General features: G+C 41.8%; 1 long non-coding RNA gene and 1 pseudogene across 1 annotated transcript in view; one reads left to right on the top strand and one right to left on the bottom strand.

The window, feature by feature from the left end:
• LOC132013050 (uncharacterized) overlaps positions 1–27,467 on the top strand; it is a 270,890-nt gene that overhangs the window by 657 nt on the left and 242,766 nt on the right. The window lies entirely within an intron of this gene.
• On the bottom strand, positions 3,158–3,549 carry LOC132013040 (small ribosomal subunit protein eS24-like; annotated as a pseudogene).

Raw genomic sequence — 27,467 nt, 5'->3', positions numbered from 1 at the left:
CCCTTAGCGGAACAGACTTTTAAAAGTCCTGATTTTGTGCTCCGTTGCTCCGACGCTTGCCGGGAGCTGGCCCCTCCCCCCAGGGTCTATCTTCCCGTCGCTTTGGATTCACTTCTCCGTCAGTCCTACCTTTCAGAAAGTGGTTGTTTTTCTGTTTCCAGAATTGCTGTTCTTCTCTTCGATCTGCCGATGTATAATTTGCAGGTGTTTGCAATCTTTAGATAAGCTATCTAGCTGATCTTCTGCTAGCTGAAGATCTTCTGCTCTCTCAGCCTGCTACTTCTCCGCCATCTTGACTCCTCCCCCGAATTGCAAATGTTCTTAATGGCGACTCTAATGATAAGCCCTCTCCAGGTTTTCAATTTACTTTTCCCAGATCCATCAGAAGAATCACTATCTATGGCAACTACAATCTTAAGAAATGTATTTCTTAAATAATAAGGCTTGAAAGTTGAAATTACTTCTTATTCACAGGCTACAAAATGAATGTTGTTGGGTCAGCAGCCATGAAAAAAGACATTAATCTCATTATCCAACTCTATCAGTGCTCTTGGGTGAACAGGTACATTGGTAATGAGCAGTAATATTTTGAAAGGATTTTTTTTCTGAGCAGTGAGTCTCAATAGTGGGCTTTAAAACACTTAGTAATCCAGATGTGCTGTCATCCAGACTTTGCTGTTTCACAGCAAAGGCAGAGTAGATTTTCTGGTTATTAAGGGATTTAGGATTTTTAGAATGGTAAATGAGAATTGGCTTCAACCTAAATTCACCAGCTGCATTAGCCCTAAGTAAATCAGCCTGTCCTTTGAAGCTTTGATTTCAGGCACTGACTTATCCTCTCTAGCTATAAAAATCCTAGATAATATCTTCCAACATAAGGCTGTTTTATCTACATCAAAAATCTGTTGATTAGCATAGGTGCTTGTATTAAATTATCTTAGCTAGATTTTCTGGATAATTTTCAGTAGCTTCTTCATTAGCACTTGATACTTCATCTTGTACTTTAATGTTATATAGATGACTTGTTTCCATAAACCTCATGAACCCAGCTTCAGATTTTTCTTCTGTAGCTTCCTCCACCTCCCTCAGCTTTCATAGAATTTTGGAGTGTTAGGGCCATGTTCTGATTAGGCTCTGGTTTAAGGAAATGTGGTTGGTTCAATTTTCTATCCAGACCACTAGAACTTCCTTCATATTAGCAATAAGACTATTTTATTTTCTTATAATTTGTGTGCTCACTGGAATAACAATATTCAGGTTCTTCAAGAACTTTTCTTTTGCCTTCAGAACTTGGCTAACTAGTATGAGAGACCTAGTTTTCAACCTGTCTCAGCTTTCCACATGAAGCTTAATCATGAAGCTTTCTTCATGAAGCTTAATCATTAAGCTTTCTTCATGAAGCTTAATCATTTCTAGCTTTTAATTTAAAGTGAGAGACTTGGTTATTTTTACTTGATGACTTAGAGGCCATTGTAGGGGTTGTTAATTGGCCCAATTTCAATATTGCGTATCAGACAATAGGGAGACCTGAGAAGAGGGAGAGAGATAGGGAAATAGCTGATTGGTGGAGTAGTCAGGACATATGTAGCATTTATCTATTAAGTATAAAGCTTTATTTTTTCATTTTAACTCCAGTACAGTTAACCTACAGTGTTATATTAGTTTCAGGTGTATAATGTGGTGATTCCAAAATTCTATACATAACTCAGTGCTCATCAAGATAAGTGCACTCTTAATCCCCTTCACCTATTTCACCCATCCCTCCCACCCAACTCCCCTCTGGTGACCATCTTTTTTTCTATAGTTAAGGTCTCTGTTTTGGTTTCTCTCTTTTTCCCCCCTTGTTCATTTTTTTTTTTTTTTTAAGATTTTATTTGAGACAGAGCATGTGAGAGAGTGAGAATGAGTGGGAGGCTGGGAGGAAGGACACAAGGAAAGGGGGAAGCAGGTTCCCTGTGGAGCAGGGAGCACCATGTGGGGCTCAATCCCAGGACCCTGGGATCATGACCTGAGATGAAGGCAGGCACCTAACTGACTGAGCCTCCCAGGGTACTCCTCTTTTTTTTTTTTTTTAAATAAATTTCACATGTGAATTAAATCATATGGTATTTGTCTTTCTCTGACTGATTATTTCACTCAGAATAATACTCTCTGGCTCTGTACATGTTGCAAATGGCAAGATTTCATTCTTTTTATGGCTGAGTAATATTCCATTGTGTGTGTGTGTGTGTGTGTATACATATATATACATGTATTACATATATATGTATAACATATGTGTGTGTGTATATATATATATATATATATACATACATATATATATGTATTCCACTTCTTCCTTGTCTGTTCATCTATTGATGGATACTTGGAATGAATTTGAAAGCTTTCTTCTATTTTTAGAATAGTATGAGAAGAATAAGTATTAACTTCTTTAAATGTTAGGATTCACCTGTGAAGCCATTAGGTCCTGGACTTTTGTTTGTTGAAAGTTTTTTGATTACTGATTGAATTCCAATGCTGGCAATTGGTCTTTTAAGATTTTCTGTTTCATTCTGGTGCACTGGGAGGTTATATGTTTTTAGGAATTTATCCATTTTATCCAGGATGTCCAATTTGTTGGCATATAATTTTTCATAATACTCTCTTATTATTAGAGATGTAGGTTGTGATGTAGGTTGTTATTTCTCTTTCCTTTCTGATTTTGTTTGAGTCCTCTATTTGTCTCTCTTTTTTTTTTTTGTTGAGGAGTCTGGCTGAAATTTTTATCAATTTTGTTGATCTTTTCAGGAAACCGTCTCCTGGTTTCATTGGTCTATTCATTTTTTGTTTCCTATTTCATTTATTTCTGGTCTCGTATTCATTATTTCCTTCATTCTACTGGCTTGGGTTTTGTTCTTCTTTTTATAGCTCCTTTAGGTGTAAGTTTATGTTGAGATTTTTCTTGCTTTTTCAGGTAAACCCCTATTGCTATAAACTTCCCTCTTAGAATAGCTTTTGCTGCATCACAAAGGTTTTGGGCTGTTATGTTTTTGTAATAATTTGTCCATGTATTTTTTTTAACATTCTTAGTTTATTAATCCTTTCATGAAAAATCTGCACAATCACCACAGATAAAGCCACTGAGCATCTTTACTCCTTCTGTTGTCTAATCTCCAGCTCACTTTTTGCCCACACCAACATTGGTTTTTGCAGTCTCCCTGACTTTCTTCATTTTGTTCTTGCGTTCTTTTCGCTGATTTCTTGAGGTCTTTTTCTTTTCATACAGACCATGTCTGCAAGTCTATGTTTGGGTTCATTTTTCTTTGCATAATCCAAGGAATCATAAATTATACCAAAGCCAGTTGTCTTGCCACCACCAAAATGGGTTCTGAATCCAAATACAAATATGATATCTGGTGTGGTCTTGTACATTTTGGCTAGTTTTTCCTGAATTTCTGTCTTAGGTACTGTTGCCTTTCCGGGATGAAGGACGTCAATAACCATTTGTTGGCACTGAAGTAGTCAGTTGGACATGAACTTCCTGGTTCAGATGGTTACTGTGTCATTCATGATGGCAGCCAAGCTTCAAGCAGCTGGAGACAAAAAGATGTCCATGTATTTTTAAAATTTTTGTTTTTGATGTGTTGGCTGACCCACTTGTTGTTTAGTAGCATGTTATTTAACCTCCATGTATTTGTGTTCTTTCCAGATTTTTTTCATATGGTAGATTTTTAGTTTTATAATATTGTAGTCAGAAAAGATGCACGGTATAACTTCAGTCTTTTGGAGTTTGTCAAGACTGGATTTGTGGCCTAACATGAGACCTATTCTGGAGAATGTTCCATGCGTACTTAAAAAGCATGTGTATTTTGCTGTTTTAGGATGAAATGTTAGGATTATCTCTGTTAGATCCTTCTTGTTCAATGTGTCATTCAAAGCCAGTGATTTCTTATTGAGTTTCTGTCTGGATTATTGATCCATTGATGTAAATGGGGTGTTGAAGCCCCCCACTATTACTGTATTACCATCAATTTATGTTTGATACTGGCTGATTTATGTATTTGGGTACTTACAATTGTTGGATTGCTCCTTCCATGATTATGTAGTGTCTTTCTTTGTCTCTTGTTATGGTCTTTGCTTGAAAGTCTATTTTGTCAGATATAAATATTGCTACCCTGGTGCTCTTTTCACTTCCATTTGGATAATAAATGCTTTTTCGTCCCTTCACTTAGAGTCTTCATGTGCCTTTAGGTCTGAAATGAATCTCTTTTAGGCAACATATAGATGGGTGTTTCTTTTTTATCCATTCTGTCACCTTTGGCTTTTGGAATGTTTAGATCATTACACTGACAGTAATTATTGATAGGTATGTACTTATTGTGAGTTTTTAAACTTGTTTCATGGTTCTTTTTTTTAAATTTTTTCTGTCCCTACCCTTGCTCTCTTCTTTCATAGTTTGCTGGCTTTCTTTAGTGAAGACTTGGATTTCGCTCTATTTTTTGTGTATCTGTTACTGCTTTTTGATTTGTGGTTACCATTAGGTTTGTGTATAACATCTTATGTATATAGCAGTCTATATTAAGTTGATGGTCACTTAAGTTTGAACCCATTCCTTACTCCTCTCCCCATCATGTTTAGGTATATGGAATCATACCTTTTATTTTGTGACTACCTTGCCTGATTTTTATAGATAGGCTTAGTTTTACTGCTTTGTGCTTCCTAGTTTTCTTACTGCTGAAGTGAATGAAAGTTTTTTTCTTTTCCACTCAAAGAGCCCCTTTTAATATTTCTTTTAGAGCTGGTTTAGTGTAATGAATTCCTTTGTTTTGTTTGGGAAACTCTTTATTTCTCCTTGTATTCTGAATGATAACCTTACTGGATAGCATATTCTTGGCTGCACTTTTTTTTTTCTTCCAGCACTTTGAATATATCCGTCCTTCTTCTGGCTACACATTGATGCTGAAAAATCAGCTTATAGCCTTATGGGGTTTCTCTTGTATGTAACTCTTTTCTTTTTTCTTTTTTTCCTCTTGTTGCTTTTAAAATTCTCTCTTTATTGGTACTTTTTGCCATTTAATTACCATGTGTCTTGGTGTGAAACTCTTTGGGTTGATTTTGTTGGGGACTCTGTGCCACCCGGATATAGATTTTTGTTTCCTTTCCCAGATTTGGGATATTTTCAGCTATTATTTCTTCATATATATTTTCTTCCCTCTTTTCTATCTCTTCTCCTTCTGGTATCCCTATAATGCAAATGTTACTACATTTGATGGCATCACTGAGTTCCCTAATTCTGTTTTCATTTTTTATTATTATCTTTTATGTCTCCTGTTCATCTTTGTTGGTTTCCATTACCCTGTCCTCTAGGTAACTGATCTGTTCTTCTGCTTCTGTAGTTTTCTGTTTATCCCATCCAGTGTGTTTTAAATTTCAGTCATTGAGTTCATCTCTGATTTGTTCTTTTTATGTTTTCTCTTTGTTGAGGGTCTCACAGATGCTTTTCACTCTTTTCTCAGGTCCAGTGGTATCTTTTTGACCATTACTTTAAATTCTTTATCAGGCCTATTACTTATCTCTGTTTCATTTATTTCTCTTGCTGTGATTTTGTCCTGTCCTATCCTTTGGACATTTTCCTCTGTCTCCTCATTTTGTCTAACTCTGTGTCTGTCGGTGTGTGTTAGGTAAGTCAGCTCACTCTCCCTCTCCCAGCTCCTTACCTGGGAGTTAAGGTACTAGGTAAATAGTGGTCTTCTGAAGAGGTTTTGGAGAGCTCTGCAGGACATCATTCCCTATTCACTAGAATCTGGCACTTCAGGTGTGTTTCCCATGTGTGTTCACATGTACCCTACCATTGTGGCTGAGCCACTTTAGCTTCTAGTCCGGTGATCTGTGATAGTTCTCTTTGCCTGTTGTGGGCAGGATTTTATCCCTGTGTTGCTAGTGGGCCAGTCTGGGGCTGGCCTTGGGGTTGAGTTGAGTCAGATGAGGCATTTGCCAGAGCTGCAGTAGCACTGAAGGGTGATCTTCCTGTATCCTCTTGTGAGAAGTTTTCATTGGTGGATGTGGCTTGCAGTCAGACCAGATGTTTTCCCCAGCCCACTCCTTGGGCCAAAGTTGGACTCCTGTGTGTGTCTATCTTCCACTCTTCTCCAGGGTAGGAGTCATTTTGGAGAGATGCTAGTCCCTGTCAGGGCTGTTTGCATAATGCCAGTCTTGTGGCACCACTTTGATTGGGCTTTAGCCAAGGGCATAGTGGAGGTAGCAGGTCCATGGGAAAACCTGGGGGCAGGGTGCACAGTGTTAGCAAAGTTTGCACAGATCTGTTTTGGGAGGGCATCTGGATCAAGTTTTGAAAACTTGAAGCATGGCTAAAGTGGAGCAAGCCTGCAGGCGAGCATGGAGGTGGAGTACATGGTGCTGTTTATTCAAGTATGCTGTGGGAAGGGACCTGGAGCCAAGGCCTGGCTGGAGGGGATGTGTCCTCAGGAGAATGCAGAGGTGGGGCCTGTTGTTAATATGTTAGGTGGAGAGTGTTGATATGGAGCTGGTTTCCACAGGTGTCCATTTTTCTAGGCTGGGGGTAGGGGAGGGAAATGGTGCCCACTAGCTCCTTTGTTCCTGGAGTAGTCTCCTAAAGATTCTGCCCTTCTAGGACATGTTCTTAGATTAGTAAACAAATCCTTCCTTAAACCTCAGACTTTTTTCAGACTGCTGCATCTATCCTGTATCTTGGTGGGGTTGTTTGTTCTAGTCTCTTTAAGGCCTTTTGGGTCTCATAGAGCCTTGCCCACTGATTTGTGAAGTTTCAGGTGTTAAGCCCAGCTGATTGTAAGAATGCATGATGTTAGGCCCCTGTGGTGTTCAAAGCCAAATATTTTGGGTATTCATCTTCCCAGTGCCCCATGATTGGGGTAACCTGGGAGGGGTCTACTCCTCCCTCTTTGTTCCCATTGTATCCCATCCTTGTACAGATAGTCCTGCTAGTCCATTTGTCTCCTGGCTGCATCTCCATCCTTCCTGTCCTTCCTGCTGTCTTTGATGTAGCCTCTTCACATTTCGCTGTGGAGAATCTGTTCTGCTTGTGTTTGGGTCATTTTGTGGGTTATTTACACTGATGTGGTTGTTATCCAGGTGTACCTTGGGAAGATGTGAGCCTAGGATCCTCTGCTCCCTCACCTTCCCTGTACACCCTGGTTTGCAGCTTTATAGGGTTCATGGTGGTCTCAAAGAATTGTATGGTAACATCAATGATCTTGATCACAGACCACTGTAACAAATAGAATAATAGAAAAGTTTGAAATATTGTGAGAATTACCAAAAATATTGTGAGATGCTGTTGGAAAATGATGCCAATTAGATTCGCTCCACACAGGTTGCCACAGACCTTCAGTTTGTACAAAACAACATGTACAAAGTAAGGGATGTGCAATAAAATGAGGTATGCCTGTAATTGGAATAATGAAAGCAGAAGAAAGAAAGATAAACTTTGGTCCTGACTGTGAAGGCACAGTTACCCCCTCACTATTGTGATCCTCTTACTGTCTGATATCAGAGTCAATAGCCACATCTGGCTGTTGAGCCCTTGAAAACAGTCCAAGTCCAAAGTGAGATGTCTTGTGAGTGTATAATACAAACCCGGTTCTGAAGACTTAGTATAAAGGAATGTAAAGTACTTGATTAGTATTCTGTATATTGCTTATTTGCTTAAATGATATTTTAGATATTGGGTAAAATAAAACATGTTATTAAAATTAACACCACCTGTTTCTATGTTTAAACTGTAGTTGTTAGATAACTTAAAACGACATATCTCCTGATATGTCTATTGGATAGCACTGTCTTAGTCCACATGTGTTAGCTGTCTGGAGAACAGTGAGGAAGGAGTTGCGGAGAGGCAGGACCAGCCCTCCTTAGCAATGCTGATTGCTGGTTTAATCATTGGTGACCAGGGTCACAGGTTCACATGATCCAAAACACTGCAACCACTTTAATTAAAGGTATTTCTTTGTTCATCTATTCAATAGTTATTGAACTCCTATTATGTGGTTGTACTCTTTTAGCCTCTGGGATTACAGCCTTGGCTAAAAACAGAACCTGATTTTATGGAGTTGATTCTAGTAAGGGAGTAAAGACAATAAACAAGAAACCCGTTCACCTGTGTCATAGGGAATGGTGCTATGAAACAAAACAAGGTGGGGCAAAATTATAGGGAGTGCATGGGGAGGTAACCAGTGCTGTTTTAGATCATAGTAAGGGAGGGTCTTGCTGATATTTCAGAGACGAGAAGAAGGTGAAGATAAGAGTCCTGAAGATACCTGGGGAAAGAGAAGACCCCAAGGCAAGAGCACGTGTGGCATGTTCAAGGAGGAGGCAGGAAGGCCCTGTGGCTAGAACATGGTGAGAGAGGAGATGCACCATGGGACCCATGGGTCATCTCCTCAGATCCAAGGGAAGCCATTGGAGGGGACTGGAGCTGAGGAATGAAGTGATCTAGGTCTTAAATATGTAAGTCTGACCCCTTACAGAGAACAAAATGGGCAGACAAGTCTGGTAGCAGAGAGCCCAGTTAAGAAGTAGTAATCCAGAAGAGAGACAATGCAGCCTTAGACCAGGGGGGCAACAGTGATGGGTATTTCTTGAAGGTGGAGCTAAAAGGATTCACTGATGGATGATGTGGGTTTCAGAAGAGGGAAGGAGTCCAAAATGACTCCAGGTGTCTTGGCACAAGCCATTTGAGGGATGTAGGTGCTCTCAGCTGAGATGGGAAGACTGAGGGGATCAGACATAGGAAAGATCAGGATTCAGTTTGGGAGCCATTAAGTGTGAGAGCCCTCTCACAGACTTCTAAGAGGAGATGGCAAACAGGCAGTTGGGTAAATGAATCTTGGGTCTTGAGAACAAGTCAGGGCTTGAGAAATAAATTTCTCAAGGCCTAAGGAACAAATGAGGATCACAGAAGAGAGATAACATCTAAAGCCGTAGGAGATTACCTGGAGGGTGAGTATAGGTGGGAGAGAGAAGACAGCATGCTGGAGCCCCTTCTGTGCTTCAGGGTGGGGAGGAGGAGGAGGAACCAACACCAAATATCAAAAAAGAACAGCCTGCGTAAGATAGGAAGGGGGCCCCAGGGACTGGTATCCTGAAGTGCTAACATTCACAGTCATGTCTGTCTGACCCCGAAGATGGCACTCAACTGCCAGGCGTTTGTTTTAACACTTGGTGCGAAGACTTGTTTTGATGTTTGTCTCCCTCCCTGTATCCCCAGGTCAGATGCAGATTCTGGCGTTTAGTAAACTCAATAAATGTTTATGGAATAAATAAGCATTTTAAAAAGGGGAAAGAATAGTCTGTCATTTTTTAAATTTAGTTTTTATATGCATTGAAAATGAAATTTTGTAGGTTTCTTTAAACATTAATATTCTAGGGGTAGGGAGCCAGGGAGGCTGAGGGTGACGGGGGATGAGAAGGGGGATCCTTAAACACAGCCTTAGTCTATGTTTTGAGGGTCTAATTTTGCCCCGTGCACAGGCAGAAAGTATGAAGACTCCTGTCATCATTGCAAGCTGGCAAACCACACAGAGGGTGAAATCACGAGCAGGCAACATGGACATTTCCATTGCCCCAGACATGTGTGCCTCCATCAGGGGACTCAGCTGAGGTGTCACCAGGCCCAGATCATAGCTCCGAATTGGCACAAAGCCGAGTGCCCTTGGGAGTCGTCCTCTACATTGGTGTCCCTGCCAGAGTCAAACTTCATTTTGTGCTCAGCCAAAGTGGCTGGATAGCTCTTTCATTATTGATCAAACAGGGCTCTACTGAGAGCCACCCCGAGATGAGAAAAATCTTAAAAAGCTCCCTTGGCTAACCTGGGCAGCTATGATTCAAGTTAGAGAAACGAGCCCTGTACTTATTTCAGAACCAGAGGCCTGCCTGTGTCAAGACAGAAGCTGAAAAACCTTATTATTTTTGACTTCCCTATTTCAGGAGCTCCATAGCTACAACCCCACACTGTGATGCTGCCATTACTGTGATCAGAGCAAACCACACATAGAACCCAGGCCATGTGTCCTTATCAGCAATATCTGGGTTAACATGGAAAATTTAGTCATTTGGATTGTTGCCGATATTTGGGTGTTTGGCACTGTGTTGCCAGAGTTCTCACTGAGCCAGCATGGGGCTATTGCTTCCTGCATTTATTTTAAGGATGGTGTCTTCCAGCTTCTCAATATCTGTTCATAAGGAGAATGCAGGTTTCTTTTTAAAAAGTCTTATTTAGAAAAAGAGAGAAATAGGGATAGTGCAATAGGCATTTCCTATTCCTTACTCCATTTACTTTGCATAGATAGTTATGAATTTGACCCATGTTATAAATGCTTTTAGAGCATGTGCAAAGTTACACACTTGAACGAAATAGAAGTTGAAACTACATCTGGGCAAATAGCAGAGGTGAGCTTCAAACCCACCACTTTATGTTGTTGGGGTAGATGGGGGTAGGGAATTCTGGCAGAACTGGAGATAGAGCCAAGGGGTTATTGATGGAATAACAGTAACTGGAAGAACAGTTTCCTGCCTCCAATTCTTTCTCCCCTAGCCTGGGAAAAAGAATGATACCTTGCTTAAGAATTTACTTAATCAAGCCCTTGTAAGTGGTGATTTCAAGTCACCAGCAGGGTCTTTATGTAGCTAGAGGAACAGCTATTAAGGAGTGGGAGGTTCAGTAATGGGCCCATTTTTTATTCTCAGTGGCCCAAAGGGGTACAATTTGAAAGGGGTTTGGGGGTTTGAGGGAGAGGAATTAAACTAATACTGATTTGCATAGTGATGTAGGCTATTAACTCCATTGTGAGCTAAGATAGACTTGCAAATTATGGAATAGTTAGGTAAGGTTTCTTTTCCTCCTTATGCTCTGAATTAATGCTCATCCTTGGGAGGGGTGTGTGTGTGTGTGTGTGTGTGTGTGTGTGTGATGTCTTTGAGGCTCTTTGTGTCTGGTTAAAAATTACTTCTAGACCTAAACTAGTACAGTAGCCATGAGCCACATATTACTATTTAAATTTAAATTAATTAAGGTTAAAATTAAATACAATTTAAAATACAGTTTCTTAGTCACATTCATGACTATTGGCTAAAGTATTGGGCAGCAGAGATAACAGAACATTTTCATCATTACAGAAAGTAGTATGTACAGCTTTGCTCATGACCCCTGGAAGAACACATAACAACTCACACTTGGAGGTTGACTTCAGAAGGGATAAATTTGGAATGCTAAGTCATATTTGAATTGTCTTGGAATTCTGTGTTGATTGATTGAACAAATGAATGGATACCTGTGGTTACTGGAGAAGATGGCTGTCAGGGTTAAAGGCTGAGGACAGGGGACTGGTATTGGGTTTTAAGATTTTTGGGTGGGAGGCATGGAGCTAGGGTGTGAGGAAGTGGTGTGATCTGGAGGTAAAGGTTATGGGGATTAGGAGGTCAAAATTCTGGAAAGCAAGAGATTTGATGAATAGGTATGACTTGTGTCTCTTTCCTTCTTTCTCTTGATAGGAAGAAAAAGAGATGAGGGCAAAACCAGCAGATGTTGCCAAAGCAGACCCTTCCTTCATACCCAAGTGTTTTAGAAGGCAGTCTAAACTTGTCACTGTTTACTTACTGAATTCTTAGTGGGGTAGCCTGTAGACCCTGAGGTCTTTTCCCAAGAGTCCCTTAGTTTACTAGGGCTGCTATAACAAAGCGCCAAAAATGGAGTGCCTTCAAACAACAGAAACTTACTCTCTTAGAATTTTGGAGTCCAGAAGTCCCAAACCAGGATGTTGGTAGGTCCTTGCTTCCTCTAAAGACTATAGGAAGGAATCCTTCCTTGCCTCTTCCAGCTTCTGGTAACTGGCACTCCTTAGCATTTGTTGGCTTGTAGGTGCAGCACTCCGATCTCTTCCTTTACCTTCACGTAGCTTTTACCTTCACATGGCCTTTTCACCTGTGTGTCTGTGTCCAGATATCCCCCTTTTTATAAGGACACCAGCCACAATGGAGTTAGGGCTCACACTTACTCAGTTTGGCTTCATCTTCATTATATCTGCAGAGATCCTATTCACAGGTTCTAGTTGGGCATGAATTTTGGAGGGACCCTTCAGCAGCTCCTTACTTGGTGCCTCTCACCTATTGTTTTAATGCAAGTAGAAGTAGAAATCTTTTATTTTCATTTATTTCCTCAACTCATTTTAGAACGTTTGTCTGTAAGTTACCATACCCAAGCTATAGTTGGCACTGGGAGGGGGGCGGCACAGAGAAGAATAGACACAGCCCTTGACCTTAATTAAGCTCCTCACAGTCTCTTGTGTGGCTAGGTATGAATTTCAGTTTATCTTTGGGAGGGTGAGAGTGAGTCAAGAATCCACTTGTCTGCCTTATTTATGGAGTTCAGACAGGCACATGAGGGAGGAAATCTGAGACAGCAGTGGAACCAAGAAGCTTAGGGAACTTGCCTTCAGTGGGCAGAGCCCCATTCGTAGCAAGTCATTAGTTGGAAGGGCATCTTCTTACCTTAGATGCTTAACAGAGCTTTAAAATCTGACCCGGACAAGGTGTTCATAACCTCCAGATTATCCTTGTGCAAATCTCATTTTTGCGTAGTTATATAAATCATATTAATGGAAGTCCCTTTGCAAAGGAAATCTATTTTGATACCTTATAATTTATGGCAGTGAAAAGTTTTACTATACCCAAGAGTTATCTGGATGTTATAATGAGCCATCCACACAATGGGATTAAAAAAAAATATCTCTTTATTAGAATTTGATATTGACTTATCATACAGTAATGAATTTCTCTCACTCCAGCTCAGGGGGTGGGGATAGGCAGAAGGAAAGAGCTGGGAATTAGTTTTTCAAATAGAATTGATGAAGCTCAAATATCCAATTGTGTACACTCCCTGCAGTCTGCCACCTGCCTCCCACCAACCCCCAGAGCCCATCAGTCCTGCCCTTGGCACATATACAATGCCCCCCATCCCTTAGAAATAACTTGCATGTAATTTGTGTAGGAGAAAATGGCTCTAGACTTCATGGGGTTTGGTTTGGTGTTGAGTTGAACTTTGCATTAATTACTCCCTGACTTCAGTCCAAATTTACCCTCTTTGAACTGCTTTAGGCTGGCCCAGTTCCCCCTAGGTGGAATAACGTTCTGCTGGTACCAGATAAATCTGATAAACAACCTCACTCTTGTCCACATTAGTCCTTTAGGAGGATCTACAATGGTTTTTGTGTGAAGCTAATATGAATGTTGAGTGTACCAGGGCTCTCTTTGGGTGACCTCCAATTACTGTGTCATTATTAATAGAAGCTCCTCTTCTGTTTCCTCTCATTATGCAGCTCAATTACAGAGACTCCCTCCCAACTTTTATGTCCTTTCCATTTGTTTACCACTGGTTGGCGAGCATTTTCAGGTGGGGCCAACCCACTGGGTGCTAAAAAGTGTGGCCAGTCCTATGTCTTCTAATCACAGCGTGTGTCACACTATTATTTTTCAAAACAAGAAAATTGCAGTAGGGACAGAAGTATGCTGATTGTAAGTGAAGTGCTACTAGAAGCAATTAAAGGGTTCAGAAGGTGAATTTCATTAATGCTCTGTTATTGTGAGAGCTCAGCCCCTTGCTAAAAACCCATCTGGCAAGTCTCGTTTTCTCTCTCCAGTGATAAAGGTCTGAAGGGGTCTCTGTGAGTCTAACAAGGCCATGGAGAAGCTGGGTCCAGAGAGGAAACCAGCAGTGCACACAGTCCCTCTGACTGCTGTCAGGAATTTCAACCAAGCCTTCCACTGAGTAGAAGGATGACCTCCCTTCTGCCTGGACCCTGTGTTTCAGGTACAAAACTGTAATTGTGATGAGATAAAGTGGGAAAATGAGGCAATTAATGGAATTGAGTGGTGAGGACCTGCTATGGAGAGAAAAAACATTGGTTTAAGTCCCCAGATTTTCAGGTTTATCTTTTAAGATACACACCTAAATTCCAACCCTTCAAATAGACTCCACACGAAACCCTTTATTTGACATAGTCTTAGCTGTCAAAATGTTTCATTACACAAGAAAACATGTGTACTGCTAATATTTCCAAAACAGAGTGCTCACTGCAGCTACCAGGGGACATGCAAGCAGATGCCATTAGTGAAGGCAAGTGTTCCTGAAAGTTCCCACCTGTGTCACCTTCTGAGGATGGATCAGCCCATTGGTAGAGATCCGTGAATTTTTTTTCAAAGCACTTTGCTTGCTGAGGATGGCCCAGTCAATGGAAAAAGTGATAAAACTCTAGGGAAAAGTTTTAAAAAATATCGTTTTTGTCTCTTGGTGGCACTTTTTGGGGTATCCGTTGTGTCCAGCCAGCTCCAGCGTCTCAGTGCTAGGGGTGCTCTCGGAATTGGCACTCAGTGTGCAGTATGAGGTCCATGAGTCAGTACGCAAGACTGTCGCTGCAGCTTCAATACAACTTCCCTGACGAAATTCATTTTTCCAGCCATTTGTGTAATAACCATAATCAGTCTCCTCGTTGCCAAGCCCAGGATACAGGAGGTCTGTGTGATGTGAGCTAACTGATATGCCAATCAGATAAATATTGTGTTAAATTGCACTGAACAACAGTGATAAATGGCATGTTATACACACATTAAAATCACATTTCTTCTTAGATCCCTCTTAGAATTCGAGGGCATCAGAGTAAAGTCTGTCCTCAGATCAGTGAGCTACAGGGTGGAGGCTGCCAGTTCTTTCAGAGGGTTTCAGTATGCACTGCATGACAAGCTGCTGCAAAATATCATGACCTAAACAGTAGTGATGTTTTATTTTTCATGATTCTGCACTTGGGGCTGTGTTCTCTGCTGGGTGGTTCTTTGGTGCCAGGAATGGCTGCTAGGGCCAGAATACTTAAGATGGAGTCCCTCCATGACTTCTGCCTCAGCCGGGGTGGCTGGGATATTCTCTTACTTTCTCTTACCATGTGACCTCTCTGGTGTGTTGCTGGGCCTCTTGTCATAGTGACTCAAGGACATTAAGTGAGAGCATTCCAAGAGGAAAAACCTCAGTGCAAGTGTAAGTGCAAGCACTAATCCAGTGTGTTTGGGTCAAGCTTGCTAATGTCCCAGTGACCAAAGCAAGTCAATGGCCATGCCCAGAGTCACTGTGGGAGGGGACTGCATAAAGAGGGTGTGATTACAGGGAGGTATAGCTTACTGTTGGTCACAAAAATAATTTTTTACTAAGAGTGTTCCTGATTGCATACACACACACACACACACACACACACACAGAGGCATGCACTATCTGGGGAGTCAGAGCGTGTTACTCTTGGCACCAGAAAACTACTCTCTGTGGCTCTAAAATATGCCTCTTCTCCTCCTCTTCCTTCCCCTAACAGTGTTCTTGATATGTAATTTACATATCATAAAGTCAGCCTGTTTAAAGTATAAAGTTCATTGGTTTTTAGTTTACAGGGCTTTATAACCATTACCGTAATCCAATTTTAGAGTATTTTATTCCCAAAAGAATGTTTGTACTCAATAGAACCTGCCCCATGCCTCACCCTCATTCCCCTTGTCCCCAGCCATAGTCAGTCTGTTTTCTTTCTCTATAGATTTGTCTATTCTGGACATTTCACATAAATGAAATCATACAATATGTGGCCTTTTGTGACCAGCTTCTTTTGCTTAGCATGTTTCCAAGATTTATCAAGGTCATAGCATGCACCAGGACTTCATTCCTTTTATGGATGAATAATATTCCATTGTTTGGATAGGTATACCACATTTTGTTTATCCATTCATCAGCTGATCGATATTTGGGTTGTTTCCATTTTTGGCTGTTATGAGTAATTTGCTTTGAATGTTCATGTCCAAGTTTTTGTGTGAATGTATTTCATTTCTCTTGGGTGGATATCTAGAAGTATAATTGAGGGGTCAAAACTCTGTGTTTCGTTGTGAGGAACTGCCAAAATGTTTCCCAAAGTGGCTGCACTTTTTTACATTCCCATGTTTGTTTTTGTGCTAGCAGAGGACAGGCACTCCCTTGATGAAGATGGTTTGGTAGGGAGGTAGAAGAAACACAAGATCTCAAAACTACTTTTTCCCCAAACTCTGATTCAATGGCTAGTTCCCAATGTCAGAACAAATAGTAGATTTAACAGTAATATTAGTGTTTTGGTATTTTAGATTCCACCCTCCATGACACCAAAGGGTGGCAGTAGTTGTGGACAGTGGTCAAGACTTCTTAGGCCAAACGTCTCTGTATTACAGCCAGATTGGTCCACACTCAGCCCTTGTGCCTGCATCACCCATGTGCCTTCTCCACAAGGTTGAAGGCTGAGGGCCCGTCCAGTGGGACAAACTGAGGGAGGCTTAAACCTCTTTATAAGAATTTAGTAAGCCTGTGTCTAACGAAATTCAGTTTCCAGGCATTTCTCACTTTGCTGATTGCCAACTCTGTGTCCCCAGCCAGCAAAGAAGTATGTGTCCTAAAGTCCTGAGGTAGACCAGAGAGATAACTAATTCAAAGCCCAAGGAGTCTTCGGCATAGAAAAATCTCAGTTGTTGTGTTGTGCTTCATGGAGCTTAGTGGATGTTTCTGTGGTAAAGAATCCAAGGCTCTGAGAGGCTAGAGATTTCAGGATACACACTGAAGAGATGACCTCTTCCTTCTTGACTAGGCCACAGGGCCAGGGGGCTATTTTCCATTACTTCTTTCCAACTCTTATTTTATGGAGTTAATCTCCTCAGGTAGTAGGCTAGGTTTCTTTTAAATACAAAGAATTGTCTCTTACTAGCTGTGTGTGGGGTGGCTGTATCTGAGTGGCAGAATCTACCTACCCGCCTGGTGTTTCTTATTCTAATCAGCAGACACCCTCATTCACATTTATTAAGTCCCATCTGGATCATGGGTTGGGTTGGAAAGGCTGCAGATAGAACGTGTACATGAAAAAATGTCTTCATAAAAATATAACTAATTTCATTTTAGTGGGTTTTTAAAATGCCCTAGAAGGATGGGCTGTTGTCGCAGTTTCTAACCTCCCTGAATGGAAACTATCCATATACTCTGTATTTCCCACAGAAAATACTGGGCTGCTGAGGGCAAGGCTAGCATTTTTGTTTTTGTTTTTAAGATTTTATCTATTTAGAGAGAGTGGGTGTGGGGCAAGGGGCAGAGGGAGAGAGAAAGAGAATCTCCGACTCCACATTGAGCATAGAGCCTGATATGGGGTTCCATCTGAGCTGAAATGGAGTTGGACACTTAACCAACTGAGCCACCCAGCTGCCCCAAGGCTAACTTGTCCTGCCAAGGCCCAGTCACTGGACATCACATAGCAGCCTTATGGTTACCATTTGGAAAGGGAATGAATACATGAATGAATAGATAGTGATAGGAAGAAGTTGTGTCTTCATGTATCTCATGGGCTCTCACACGCTAAGGAGCCAGTGTCATCTGTGGTGCAGGGATGTTGTTGTAGGCAGTTTTGCTCTCAGTATAAGGAAATACTTAGCATTAGAACTGCTGCCTTAGGAAGGGGGAGAAATAGGGGAGGGGATTCCTGTGGAAGGGCTGGATGACCAGTTTGGGTCCCTTCCAATCCTCACCTTAGTCTGCTGAGGTGCAACTGAGGTGCTTAGCTGAGGGCAACTTCTGTTTTCTTCTCCTTTTTTTTTTTTTTTTTTTTTGGACAGAGATAGCAAGCAAGCAGAGAGGCAGACAGAGAGAAGAAGAAGCAGGCTCCCCGCTGAGCAGAGAACCTGATGCAGAGCTCAATCCCAGGACCCTTGATCATGACCTGAGCCAAAGGCAGAGGCTTAACCCACTGAGCCACCAGATGCCCCAACTTCTGTTTTCTTTTCTTTTTCTTTTTTTTTTTTTTAAGATTTTACTTATTTATTTGACAGAGATCACAAGTAAGCAGCAAGACAGGCAGAGAGAGGAGGAAGCAGGCTCCCTGCTGAGCAGAGAGCCCAATGCAGAGCTTGATCCCAGGACCCTGAGATCATGACCTGAGCCGAAGGCAGAGGTTTTAACCCACTGAGCCATCCAGCTGCCCCTCAACTTCTGTTTTCTAAACTGTCGTTAAGGTAGCCTTAACTCTTCCCTCGTAAATTTATGCCGTGGTATTTGGGAAATACAGATACTACTTAAGGTTTTGTGGTAGAAACTAGAGAGAGCAGCAGCTGTCCTGTTTCCCCAGTTCCATGTCTCTCCCAGATCTCCTTGTCTGCCACCAGTGTCAGGCCTTTCGTCTGTTTCCTGTCTCTTTATCTCTGTGTGTCTGCCCACGTTCTCACTCTGGGATCTTCTCTTCTCAAGATGTCTCTCCACTCTTCTTTCTTGAGAGGAGCCATGGGACTTTCTCATTTCTCTAGTGCTAAACACTTGTACCCCTATCTCTCTGCTCCACCCCACCTCCCTTAACCAATAAAGAAACCTACAGCCACCAGGACCCATGCTGTGGAAGGTAGTCCTGATGATATAAGTTTCCTTTGGGAATCTTTGTGATAATTCAGCATTTTCAGATTCAGGGAGAGGAGAGAAAGAAAATGAATTAATCTTTTTTTTCCCCCCATTTAGACATGCCTAATGTTTTGCACCCACAATCCCCGCTGTACCCAGAAGAGATGCACCAGTTCATATTGGTGAGCTCAGGGAATATTTCTCAAAAAATAATCAATGTCCTCAGGAAAGCCTTCCTGAGCCCCAAGATTAGGTGAGCAGCTCCTTGCTTCATAGTTCCATATGCCTCTCCTTATTACACTTAGCACAGTTGTGATTTTATATTTATATGCGGGTTATTATTGTTTTTTATTCCTCATGATATTGTAAGCTTCATTACACCAGGGACTGTGTCAGTTTGGATTCACCATTGAATCTGCACAGGGCCTAGTGAAAATTCGGGACTTAGAGTAAGTGCTCAACTATTGTTTGTTAAATGAATAACTGGATAGAAATAAGAACATGAATTTTTTGTATGTACATATTTAATTTCACTTTAAAGATTTCATTTATTTATTTGACAGAGAGCACAAGCAGGGGTAACAACAGGCAGAAGGAAGGGAGAGGCAGATTCCCCAGCAAGCAGGGAGCCTGATGTGGGGCACAATCCCAGGGTCCCGGGATCATGACCTGAGCCAAAGGCAGACACTTAACCAACTGAGCCACCCAGGTGTCCCTATATGCACACATTTTAAATAAATACCAATGAATAAGAGACTGCAGAGCAGTCTTTGGTAGGAAGTTATCCTCAGGGCTGCACTTGATTTCAGGTACCTGAGGAAAAACCAGATGAAGCCCACATGAGAGCACCCGCCATTCCCAGCCTCATTCATTTTCACTTCCAAGGGACCAAAACTCACTCTTCCATTTCCCAATCAAGCCTGCAGGTACTGAGACCAGAGCCCAACCCTCCCCTTTAGGGGGCCTGCCAAACAGAATAAAGAAAGCCTTTGATACACCTGTTGGCGTATCACAGGGAGGGGACCCAAGGACAGGGTCAACTTTATTTTGTAGGGAGGGTTTCTAGTTGAAAGGAAAGGCAGAATGATCAGGAAAACTGATGCAAAGTAAGGACTTATAGGAATATGACTAAAGGGAAAAAGACAAGTAGGAAAGTTCATGAGATGTCTTCCCAAAACCTGAGCAATCACATGTGTTCTTTGTGCAGTACGAGGGGATGAGGTGGCCAGACCAGAGGCCCATGCTAGTGAGGAGGAGTTCTCTATTAGTTGAGCAGACAGAATTCGAAAGGGGAAATTAGGAGGAAAGACAAGCTTAAGCCAGGTGCAGAAGGAAAATTACAGGCAGGCCAGGTTCATTCATCAGCTTGTTTGCATCTGAGATGAGCACTGGGTGGATGGAAACGATGCCTGCAATTTCAGGGTGATTACATCCACCTACCACCTTCCCTCCTCACCCTTCCCGGGTGTGGCTCCCAGTCCCAATCACATGGTTCTACTCCAGACTTTGAGGAATGGTGAAGAGGGAATGGTGGTGCCAGTGGAAGCCTAGGAAGAGAAGTCAAGATGGAAGGATGGTCTGGCAGATTCCTTGGGCGGTGTGTCTACCTCCATCTCTGCCAGTTTGCCTGCCTTCTGCCAGTCTGCTTATTGATATTTATTTGGTTTTTGTTTATTTGGTAGGACCACATACATATACATAGCTGCTGACATACACAATTAATCAGGCGGAGTATTTCTGATTTGTGGTTTAACCCTGCCCTGCACTTAACAGGCCTAGGTCCCAGGGCCCCATGGCTGTCTCACATGGTTCCCTAGCAACCAAATGAGACAGGGAAATGTGCACAGTTTCATCACCACAAGATGTTAAGTCAATTAATATTCATTAGCAGTGCCTGTGTTTGGCTGCTAGGAGACATTATGGAGAAAAAAATCTTTGTTGTCTGAGTGGGGGATGGAAGGGGAGTAGGGACCAATGAATATGTATATTATGTACTGAAGATGTGTTTTCTTATACTAGCATGTCGGCCTATCTGCACATGTGCGTGCAGATTAAAAACATTTCATCTGTGTATTTGCAATTATCCTTCTAAGGTTATTATAGGTTTCAGAAACAAAAGGAAGGTTCTACTCCAAAATATTAATCATGGTCTAATCAGGTCACCTGAAATTGTATCAGTAGTAATTATTCTTGATTTTTTTTCAGACTCTATTGTATGCTTAATGCCCCTATAGTCTTTTTAAATAACCCTAGCAAAGATCACATGAAGTCCCCAATGTTAAATGTCTGAGTTTTAGCAGAACCTTCCTTTTACCATACTGAGACTGGAGTTCTGACCCCCTCCTTGAGGGAAAAGGTCCAGAAACCTGGTGATTTTTACTTTAGGTGGGCCTAGTATTTCTGGGCAACTCCTCCACGACTCTGAAATGCAGCCTGAAACCAGTCACACAAAGGTGCTCCCTGCAGTGATAAAACACTGCACTGGCCTTCTGTCCACATTTTATTTTGGACAGATTGGCCCTGGCCTGGAGGTGGTCCCTATAGCTCACATTTTAGTGTCAAGTCTCTGATAGCACTGAGTCCCAGCTCCAAGAAAGGGGCATGGGTGGTAATCCCAGAGGAGGCCCTGAGGTAGTGGTGGGCTTGAAGGAGTTGCCTCAGGGCAGGAGAAGGTAGGTCTCAGCCCCCATGGGAGTCCTGGTAAGGGAGACTAGTATCTTATCAGCAAAGAGGGGCACCTATGGATTCAGAATCCTCTCAGTACTGCTTGAATGTAGCGCAGTTTTATTTTTACTCCTAGCAAACAGAACTCCCCTACCCTCAAGGAAGGTGGGACAGAAGGTAGCACAAGCAATGGGAGCAGGAGGCCTGTTTGGCCCCTTTTCCTGGATTCTGTTCAAAAACTGGTCCTGGTCAAGGATAACCAAGTACCACAACTTGAATTTCCATCAAAAGAACCAGCACAGACACTTGTGCTCACTGGGCCAGATTGGGCAAAGGAGTTTGCTCTAGGGACAATCGGTGGGCCTTAAATGAGGTCTGATGCTCAGGACAAGGACAAGTGGCCAGAAATGGGGTAAATTAGAACAGTGGCTCTCAAAGTATGGTCTGTGTACCAGCGGATTGACATCTGGGGGGCAACTGACATTAGAAGTGCAGTTTCTTGGGCTCCACCCAGATCCACTGGATCAGAATCTCTGGGATAGAGACCCAAGACCTATGTTTCAGCAAATTCTCCAGATGACCCTTATGCATGCTCAAATTGAGATGTACTGATATAGCATGGGATGTAAGTTTTCAGTCCTGACTTTACCTGCCATCCCCTGGACAACAGCTAAGGCACTTTACCTCTCTGGACTTTAAGGAAGGAAAAGGAGGTTTGATCCTTTTTGCCACAAACCCTATACTCTTCAATATGTCCTCTGAATAAGATGTGTGTGTATGCATGCCCGTGTGTATGGGCATGGGTGGGTGGCTAGTTCAGCCTGGTTCTTCTATCCCCTTCCCTTCCCTCTTTCATGAGATGAAAAAGATAACGCTTGTTGGAAACACAAGCCCCTAGTAAAAACCAACCAGTGATGTTTACTGCAAAGTCTGGGGAAGAGGATCTTAGAAGTTCCCCAGGGAGCTGCCTGACAGATCCCAGCAGGATAGCAGGTTCCTATGGAGAAGGGGGAGACAGGCCCTTATGTTTAGGAACACACATGGAATACTGGTTTGAGTGGAGAGTGATTTGGATTTATGAGTTTTTGTCAGCTTTATCACTTCAGAAAATGCTGTGTCCCAGTTTGAACTACTTAGAAGATATTTTTTCTTTTAAAATTAATTGGCTGAGCTCATGGTTCAGTAACATATTGCCATCTAGGTTTGATGAAAAGTTCAGCAAATTAGTGCAGCCCATTTGGCTCTCCTGGAGTCATTGTACCTGCGTGTGAACCCAGGCTCTAACACTTACATATGCATGACCTTGGAAAGTCATGTAACCTCTTTGTGCCTCAGTTTCTCATCCATAAAATGGGAATGATAATAGTAACGGACATGAAATATTGTGAGGATTACCTGAGCTAGTATCTACCAGGCATGGAGATTGAAGCTTGACACGTGTTGGTTCTGCTCACTCTTCAGGTCAATTCAGATCTCCTCTGTTCAAATTTAGAATCCTATGGCTTCCATGCAGCTCAGCCTCACTGGGACAGGGCTCATACTCACTTTTCCTGTCATCTCTAAAGCAGGATCCAGCTGCATTTGGAGCGAACTGCATCTCATTTGCTTATAAGGTAACTGCTTCTCTCTTTCCATCTCTCTCTCTCTCTCTCCCCTCCAATTTCCATTTCTTTTGTGAAATGGTTAAAGTGCTTGACATAATTAGCTGTTAATTGTTAGCAGCTGTACCCATTATCAGTTTAATGCCTAATTAATTGCAACAATTAATGCTGCCTATCCTGTCTTAGGAACTGTTGATGAGGGAAGGCTCGTGTTGTTTAAGTTATATCTTAATTAATTTACCTCCAGTTTTTAGCATTTAACTAAAAATCCTAAATTGGGGGCTGCTTTCCTCCTATGAGGAGTGAGCAGAGGGTCAGTTCAGTGTGTAGTTCCTGGGCCCATCCTGTGGAAGTTGGGTATCTCTTTTAGCAGCTGCCAGCCCTCCTACCACATTGCAGGGCCCTGCACACAAATGCACTTTTCTCTATAAATTTTTCTGTGTTGCCCTGTTTTGAGAAGCTGCCAAGCCAAGAGCCTCAAGAGCAAATGGTTTCCTCCCCTGCTACTTTGTTCAAATCTGCACTGGAACATTTATGCCACTATGGGTGACTTGGATGAAAATCAGATGGGGGTGTGCTGGAGGTGAGTGAGCTCCTGCACGGCAGTGCCGTCTGGGCCGTAGCCACAAGTCCAGCTTTAGTAGGATGTTCAGGTAGCCGCTGGAAGGAAAACAGAAAGGATGAGGCATAGCACAGCTTCCATGTTTTGAGCTTCTCCATGTTACATGCTTCACACACGTTTTTTTTCTCACGAAATTTTAATTTTTTTATTTTAATTCTCACAACATAACCCTGTAAAGTCTGTATTTGCTTTTCTATCTCCATGTTACAGATGAGGAAACAAGAGGTTAAGTACCTGGCAAGTGACAGAATTACAGCTCAAGCCTACATTCTCCCACTTCCAGGCTGGGCTTGCCACTATACTACCTTGTCTCTCTTCAAGTAAAGGGGTAGGTGACTCTTGCAGCACTATGTTCTGAGGTGATTGATTTACTTTTAGAGCCTTAGGACTAGATGTTGTCCCTTTGGGCAGTCCCACTGTCAGTCATCCAAAGAAGAGGCCAGCTGGTATAGGAGATGACGTGGGCCAGGTGGGCTTTGACTGGACACTAGGGTATGTAAGTGGGTGGCAGAAGTAAGCATCGCAAACAGAGTCTTCTCTTTGTTCCTGGAGGACCTGGGAACCTACATCCTGGCTAGGATACTCTGCAGAGTAGTAAGCTTGTCCCTGGTGCATGGCAGCTGGTGGCAGGTGGTCTTTGGCATTAAGCTCTGAGAGGAGTAATACCAGTTAGTATCTGGGTGTGGAAGGCTAAGATAATGATCACCAAAAGACATCCATGTCCCAATCCCTAGCACCCGTGGGTGTTAGTTGGTAGGGCAAAAAGCACCTTTGCATATGTGTTTAAGGACCTTGAGATGAAGAGACTGTCCTGTATTATCTGGGTGAACCCTATATGCAGTCATATTTCCTTGTAAGAGAAAGGCAAAGGGAAATTTGACCCAGAAGAAGAGAAGGCAATATGACCACAGAGGCAGAGATTTGAGTGACATGGCCACAGTCCAGGAATGATGGCAGCTACCAGAAGCTGAGAAAGGCACAGAACAGATTTTCCTTTCCAGCCCTCTGGAGGGAGCGAGGTCCTATAGACACCTTGATCTCAGCTTAATGGTATCGATTTCAAACTTCTGGCCTCCAGAGCTATGAAAGAATACAATTCTGTTGTTTTAGGAAACTATAATACCAGGTTTAAGGCTTTCCTTGTTATAGTCTCTTTTACCCCTAAGTATTCAGTAGTTTTAAGAGTTAAAAAAAGGATAAAATTAAAAAAATATTAATGGTGAGAGCTGAAGTTTCTTGTCCTCAGAATTACGTGGTTGAGAGGTTCCTTGGGGTGAGTATATAATTCACATTATAGTAACTTTAGAGTGATAAAATTAAGATTAAGTCTGAATATATATTTAAGAGAACTCTCAAATACTGAACTAGAGAGAAGTTTATTATTAAATAAATGTTTATTTAATTACTAAATAAGAGTTTATTTAGTTATTATGCTAGAGTTCCAGGCATCACATCTGAGTTCCAGAAGCCAGTTAGAGATTAGGGTTAAAAAGAAGGGTCCACCTTTTCCTTCCTGGGGAGGCTTTTAAGGAAGTTTCTTATACATTTCTGTTTATATCTCTTTGCTTAGAAATGAGTTTCATGGTCACATATCGTCAGTGTATGATTGGCATTGAAATATTTTAGCTGTTCATATCTTCTGCCCATTTTTTGATATGCTTGTCTGTTTTGTGTGTGTTGAGTTTGAGACTTCTCCAATGAAGACATACAAATGGCTATCAGACACCTGAAAAAATGTTCATCATCACTAGCCCTCAGGGAGAATCAAATTAAAACGACATTAAGGGGGGGCGCCTGGGTGGCTCAGTAGGTTAAAGCCTCTGCCTTCGGCTCAGGTCATGATCCCAGGGTACTGGGATCGAGCCCCACATCAGGCTCTCTGCTCAGAGGGGAGCCTGCTTCCTCCTCTCTCTTTCTCTGCCTGCCTCTGCCTACTTGGGATCTGTCTGTCAAATAAATAAATAAATAAATCTTTAAAAAAAAAAATACCACATTAAGGGACGCCTGGGTGGCTCAGTTGGTTAAGCGGCTGCCTCTGGCTCGGGTCATGATCCCAGCGTCCTGGGATCGAGTCCCACCTCAGGCTCCTTGCTTGGCGGGGAGCCTGCTTCTCCCCCTGCCTCTGCCTGCCACTCTGTCTGCCTGTGCTTGCTCTCGCTTCTCTCTCAATGACAAATAAATAAATAAAATCTTAAAAAAAAAAAAAAACAACAACACATTGAGATATCAACTTACACCAGTTAGAATGGCCAAAATAACAAGACAGGAAACAATATGTGTTGGAGGGGATGTGGAGAAAGGGGAACCCTCTTACACTGTTGGTGGGAATGCAAGTTTGGTGCAGCCTCTTTGGAGAACAGTGTGGAGATTCCTCAAGAAATTAAAAATAGAACTTCCCTATGACCCTGCCATTGCACTCCTGGGTATTTACCCCAAAGATACAGATCTCATGAAAAGAAGGGTCATCTCTACCCCAATGTTTATAGCAGCAATGGCCACGGTCGCCAAACTGTGGAAAGAACCAAGATGCCCTTCAACGGACAAGTGGATAAGGAAGATGTGGTCCATATACACGATGGAGTATTATGCCTCCATCAGAAAGGATGAATACCCAACTTTTATAGCAACATGGACGGGACTGGAAGAGATTATGCTGAGTGAAATAAGTCAAGCAGAGAGAGTCAATTATCATATGGTTTCACTTATTTGTGGAGCATAACAAATAGCATGGAGGACATGGGGAGAAGGGAGTTGGGGGAAATTGGAAGGGGAGGTGAACCGTGAGAGACTATGAACTCTGAAAAACAATCTGAGGGGTTTGAATTGGCGGGTGGGTGGGATGTTGGGGGTACCAGGTGGTTGGTATTATAGAGGGCACGGATTGCATGGAGCACTGGGTGAAAAAATAATACTGTTATGCCGAAAATAAATTAAAAATAAATTAAAAAAATATTTTAACTGGATGACAATATGGTCAGCTAAGAAAAAAAAAATTTAAGAAAAATAAAGGGAAAAAACATTTGGAGGGAAATAGCCACTTCTGCTTCACCAATTATTCAAATTCTAGAGCCCTGTCACTAAGGGGGAAGTAGAGGGATCAATTTTAAGTAACAGTTGTGCATTATTTTTTTACATTACAGCTTAAAAATTTTTGATTCTTAACGTACAGTGTTATAATAGTTTCAGGGGCATACAGTATTGTGATTCAGCAATTCTATACATGACTCAGTGCTCATAAGACTCTTAATTCTCTTCTCCTATTTCACCTACCTTCCCCAGCCAGCAACTTGTTCCCTTATATAGGAATCTATTCTTTAGTTTGTCTCTTTTCTCCTTTGTTTTGTTTTATTAAATTCTGCCTACAAATGAAATCATACCATTTTTGTCTGTGACAAAATTCTATGGTTTTTGTCTCTTATTTCACTTAACATTGTATTCTTAGCTCCATCCATGTTGTTGCAAATGGCAAGATTTGATTGCATAATAAATATTCCATGGTATATATGTGTATATATAATAAAAACACCACATTTTAAAATCCATTTATCTATCAATGCTGCTTATAATTTGGCTATTATAAATAATGCTGCTATAACTAGGAGTGCATATATCTTTTTGAATTAGTGTTTTTGTATTCTTTGGGTAAACACCCAGTAGTGGAATTACTGGATCTTATAGTATTTCTATTTTTAATTTTTGGAGGAACCTCCCTATGGTTTTCCACATTGGCTGCACCAGTTTGCATTTCCATCAGAAGTGCAAGAGAGTCCTTTTTCTTCATCTTTGCCAACATTGTTGTTTCTTGTGTTTTTGACTGTAGCCATTCTGACAGATGTGAGGTGATATGTCATTGTGGTTTTGATTTGCATTGCCCTGATGATGATGTTGGGCATCTTTTCATGTGCTGTTGGTTATCTGTATGTCTTCTTTGGAGCAATGTCTGTTCATGTCTTCTGTCCATTTTTTTTTTAATTTTTTTATTTTTGATAAACATATATTTTTATCCCCAGGGGTACAGGTCTGTGAATCACCAGGTTTACACATTTCACAGCACTCACCAAATCATATACCCTCCTCAATGTCCATAATCCCACCCCCTTCTCCCAAACCCCCTGCCCCCGGCAACCCT

The sequence above is a fragment of the Mustela nigripes genome, chromosome 1 (assembly GCF_022355385.1).
Source record: "Mustela nigripes isolate SB6536 chromosome 1, MUSNIG.SB6536, whole genome shotgun sequence".
NCBI lineage: Eukaryota > Metazoa > Chordata > Mammalia > Carnivora > Mustelidae > Mustela > Mustela nigripes.
Note: the sequence above shows the minus strand (reverse complement) of the source record. Positions and strands in the feature narration are given on the sequence as shown.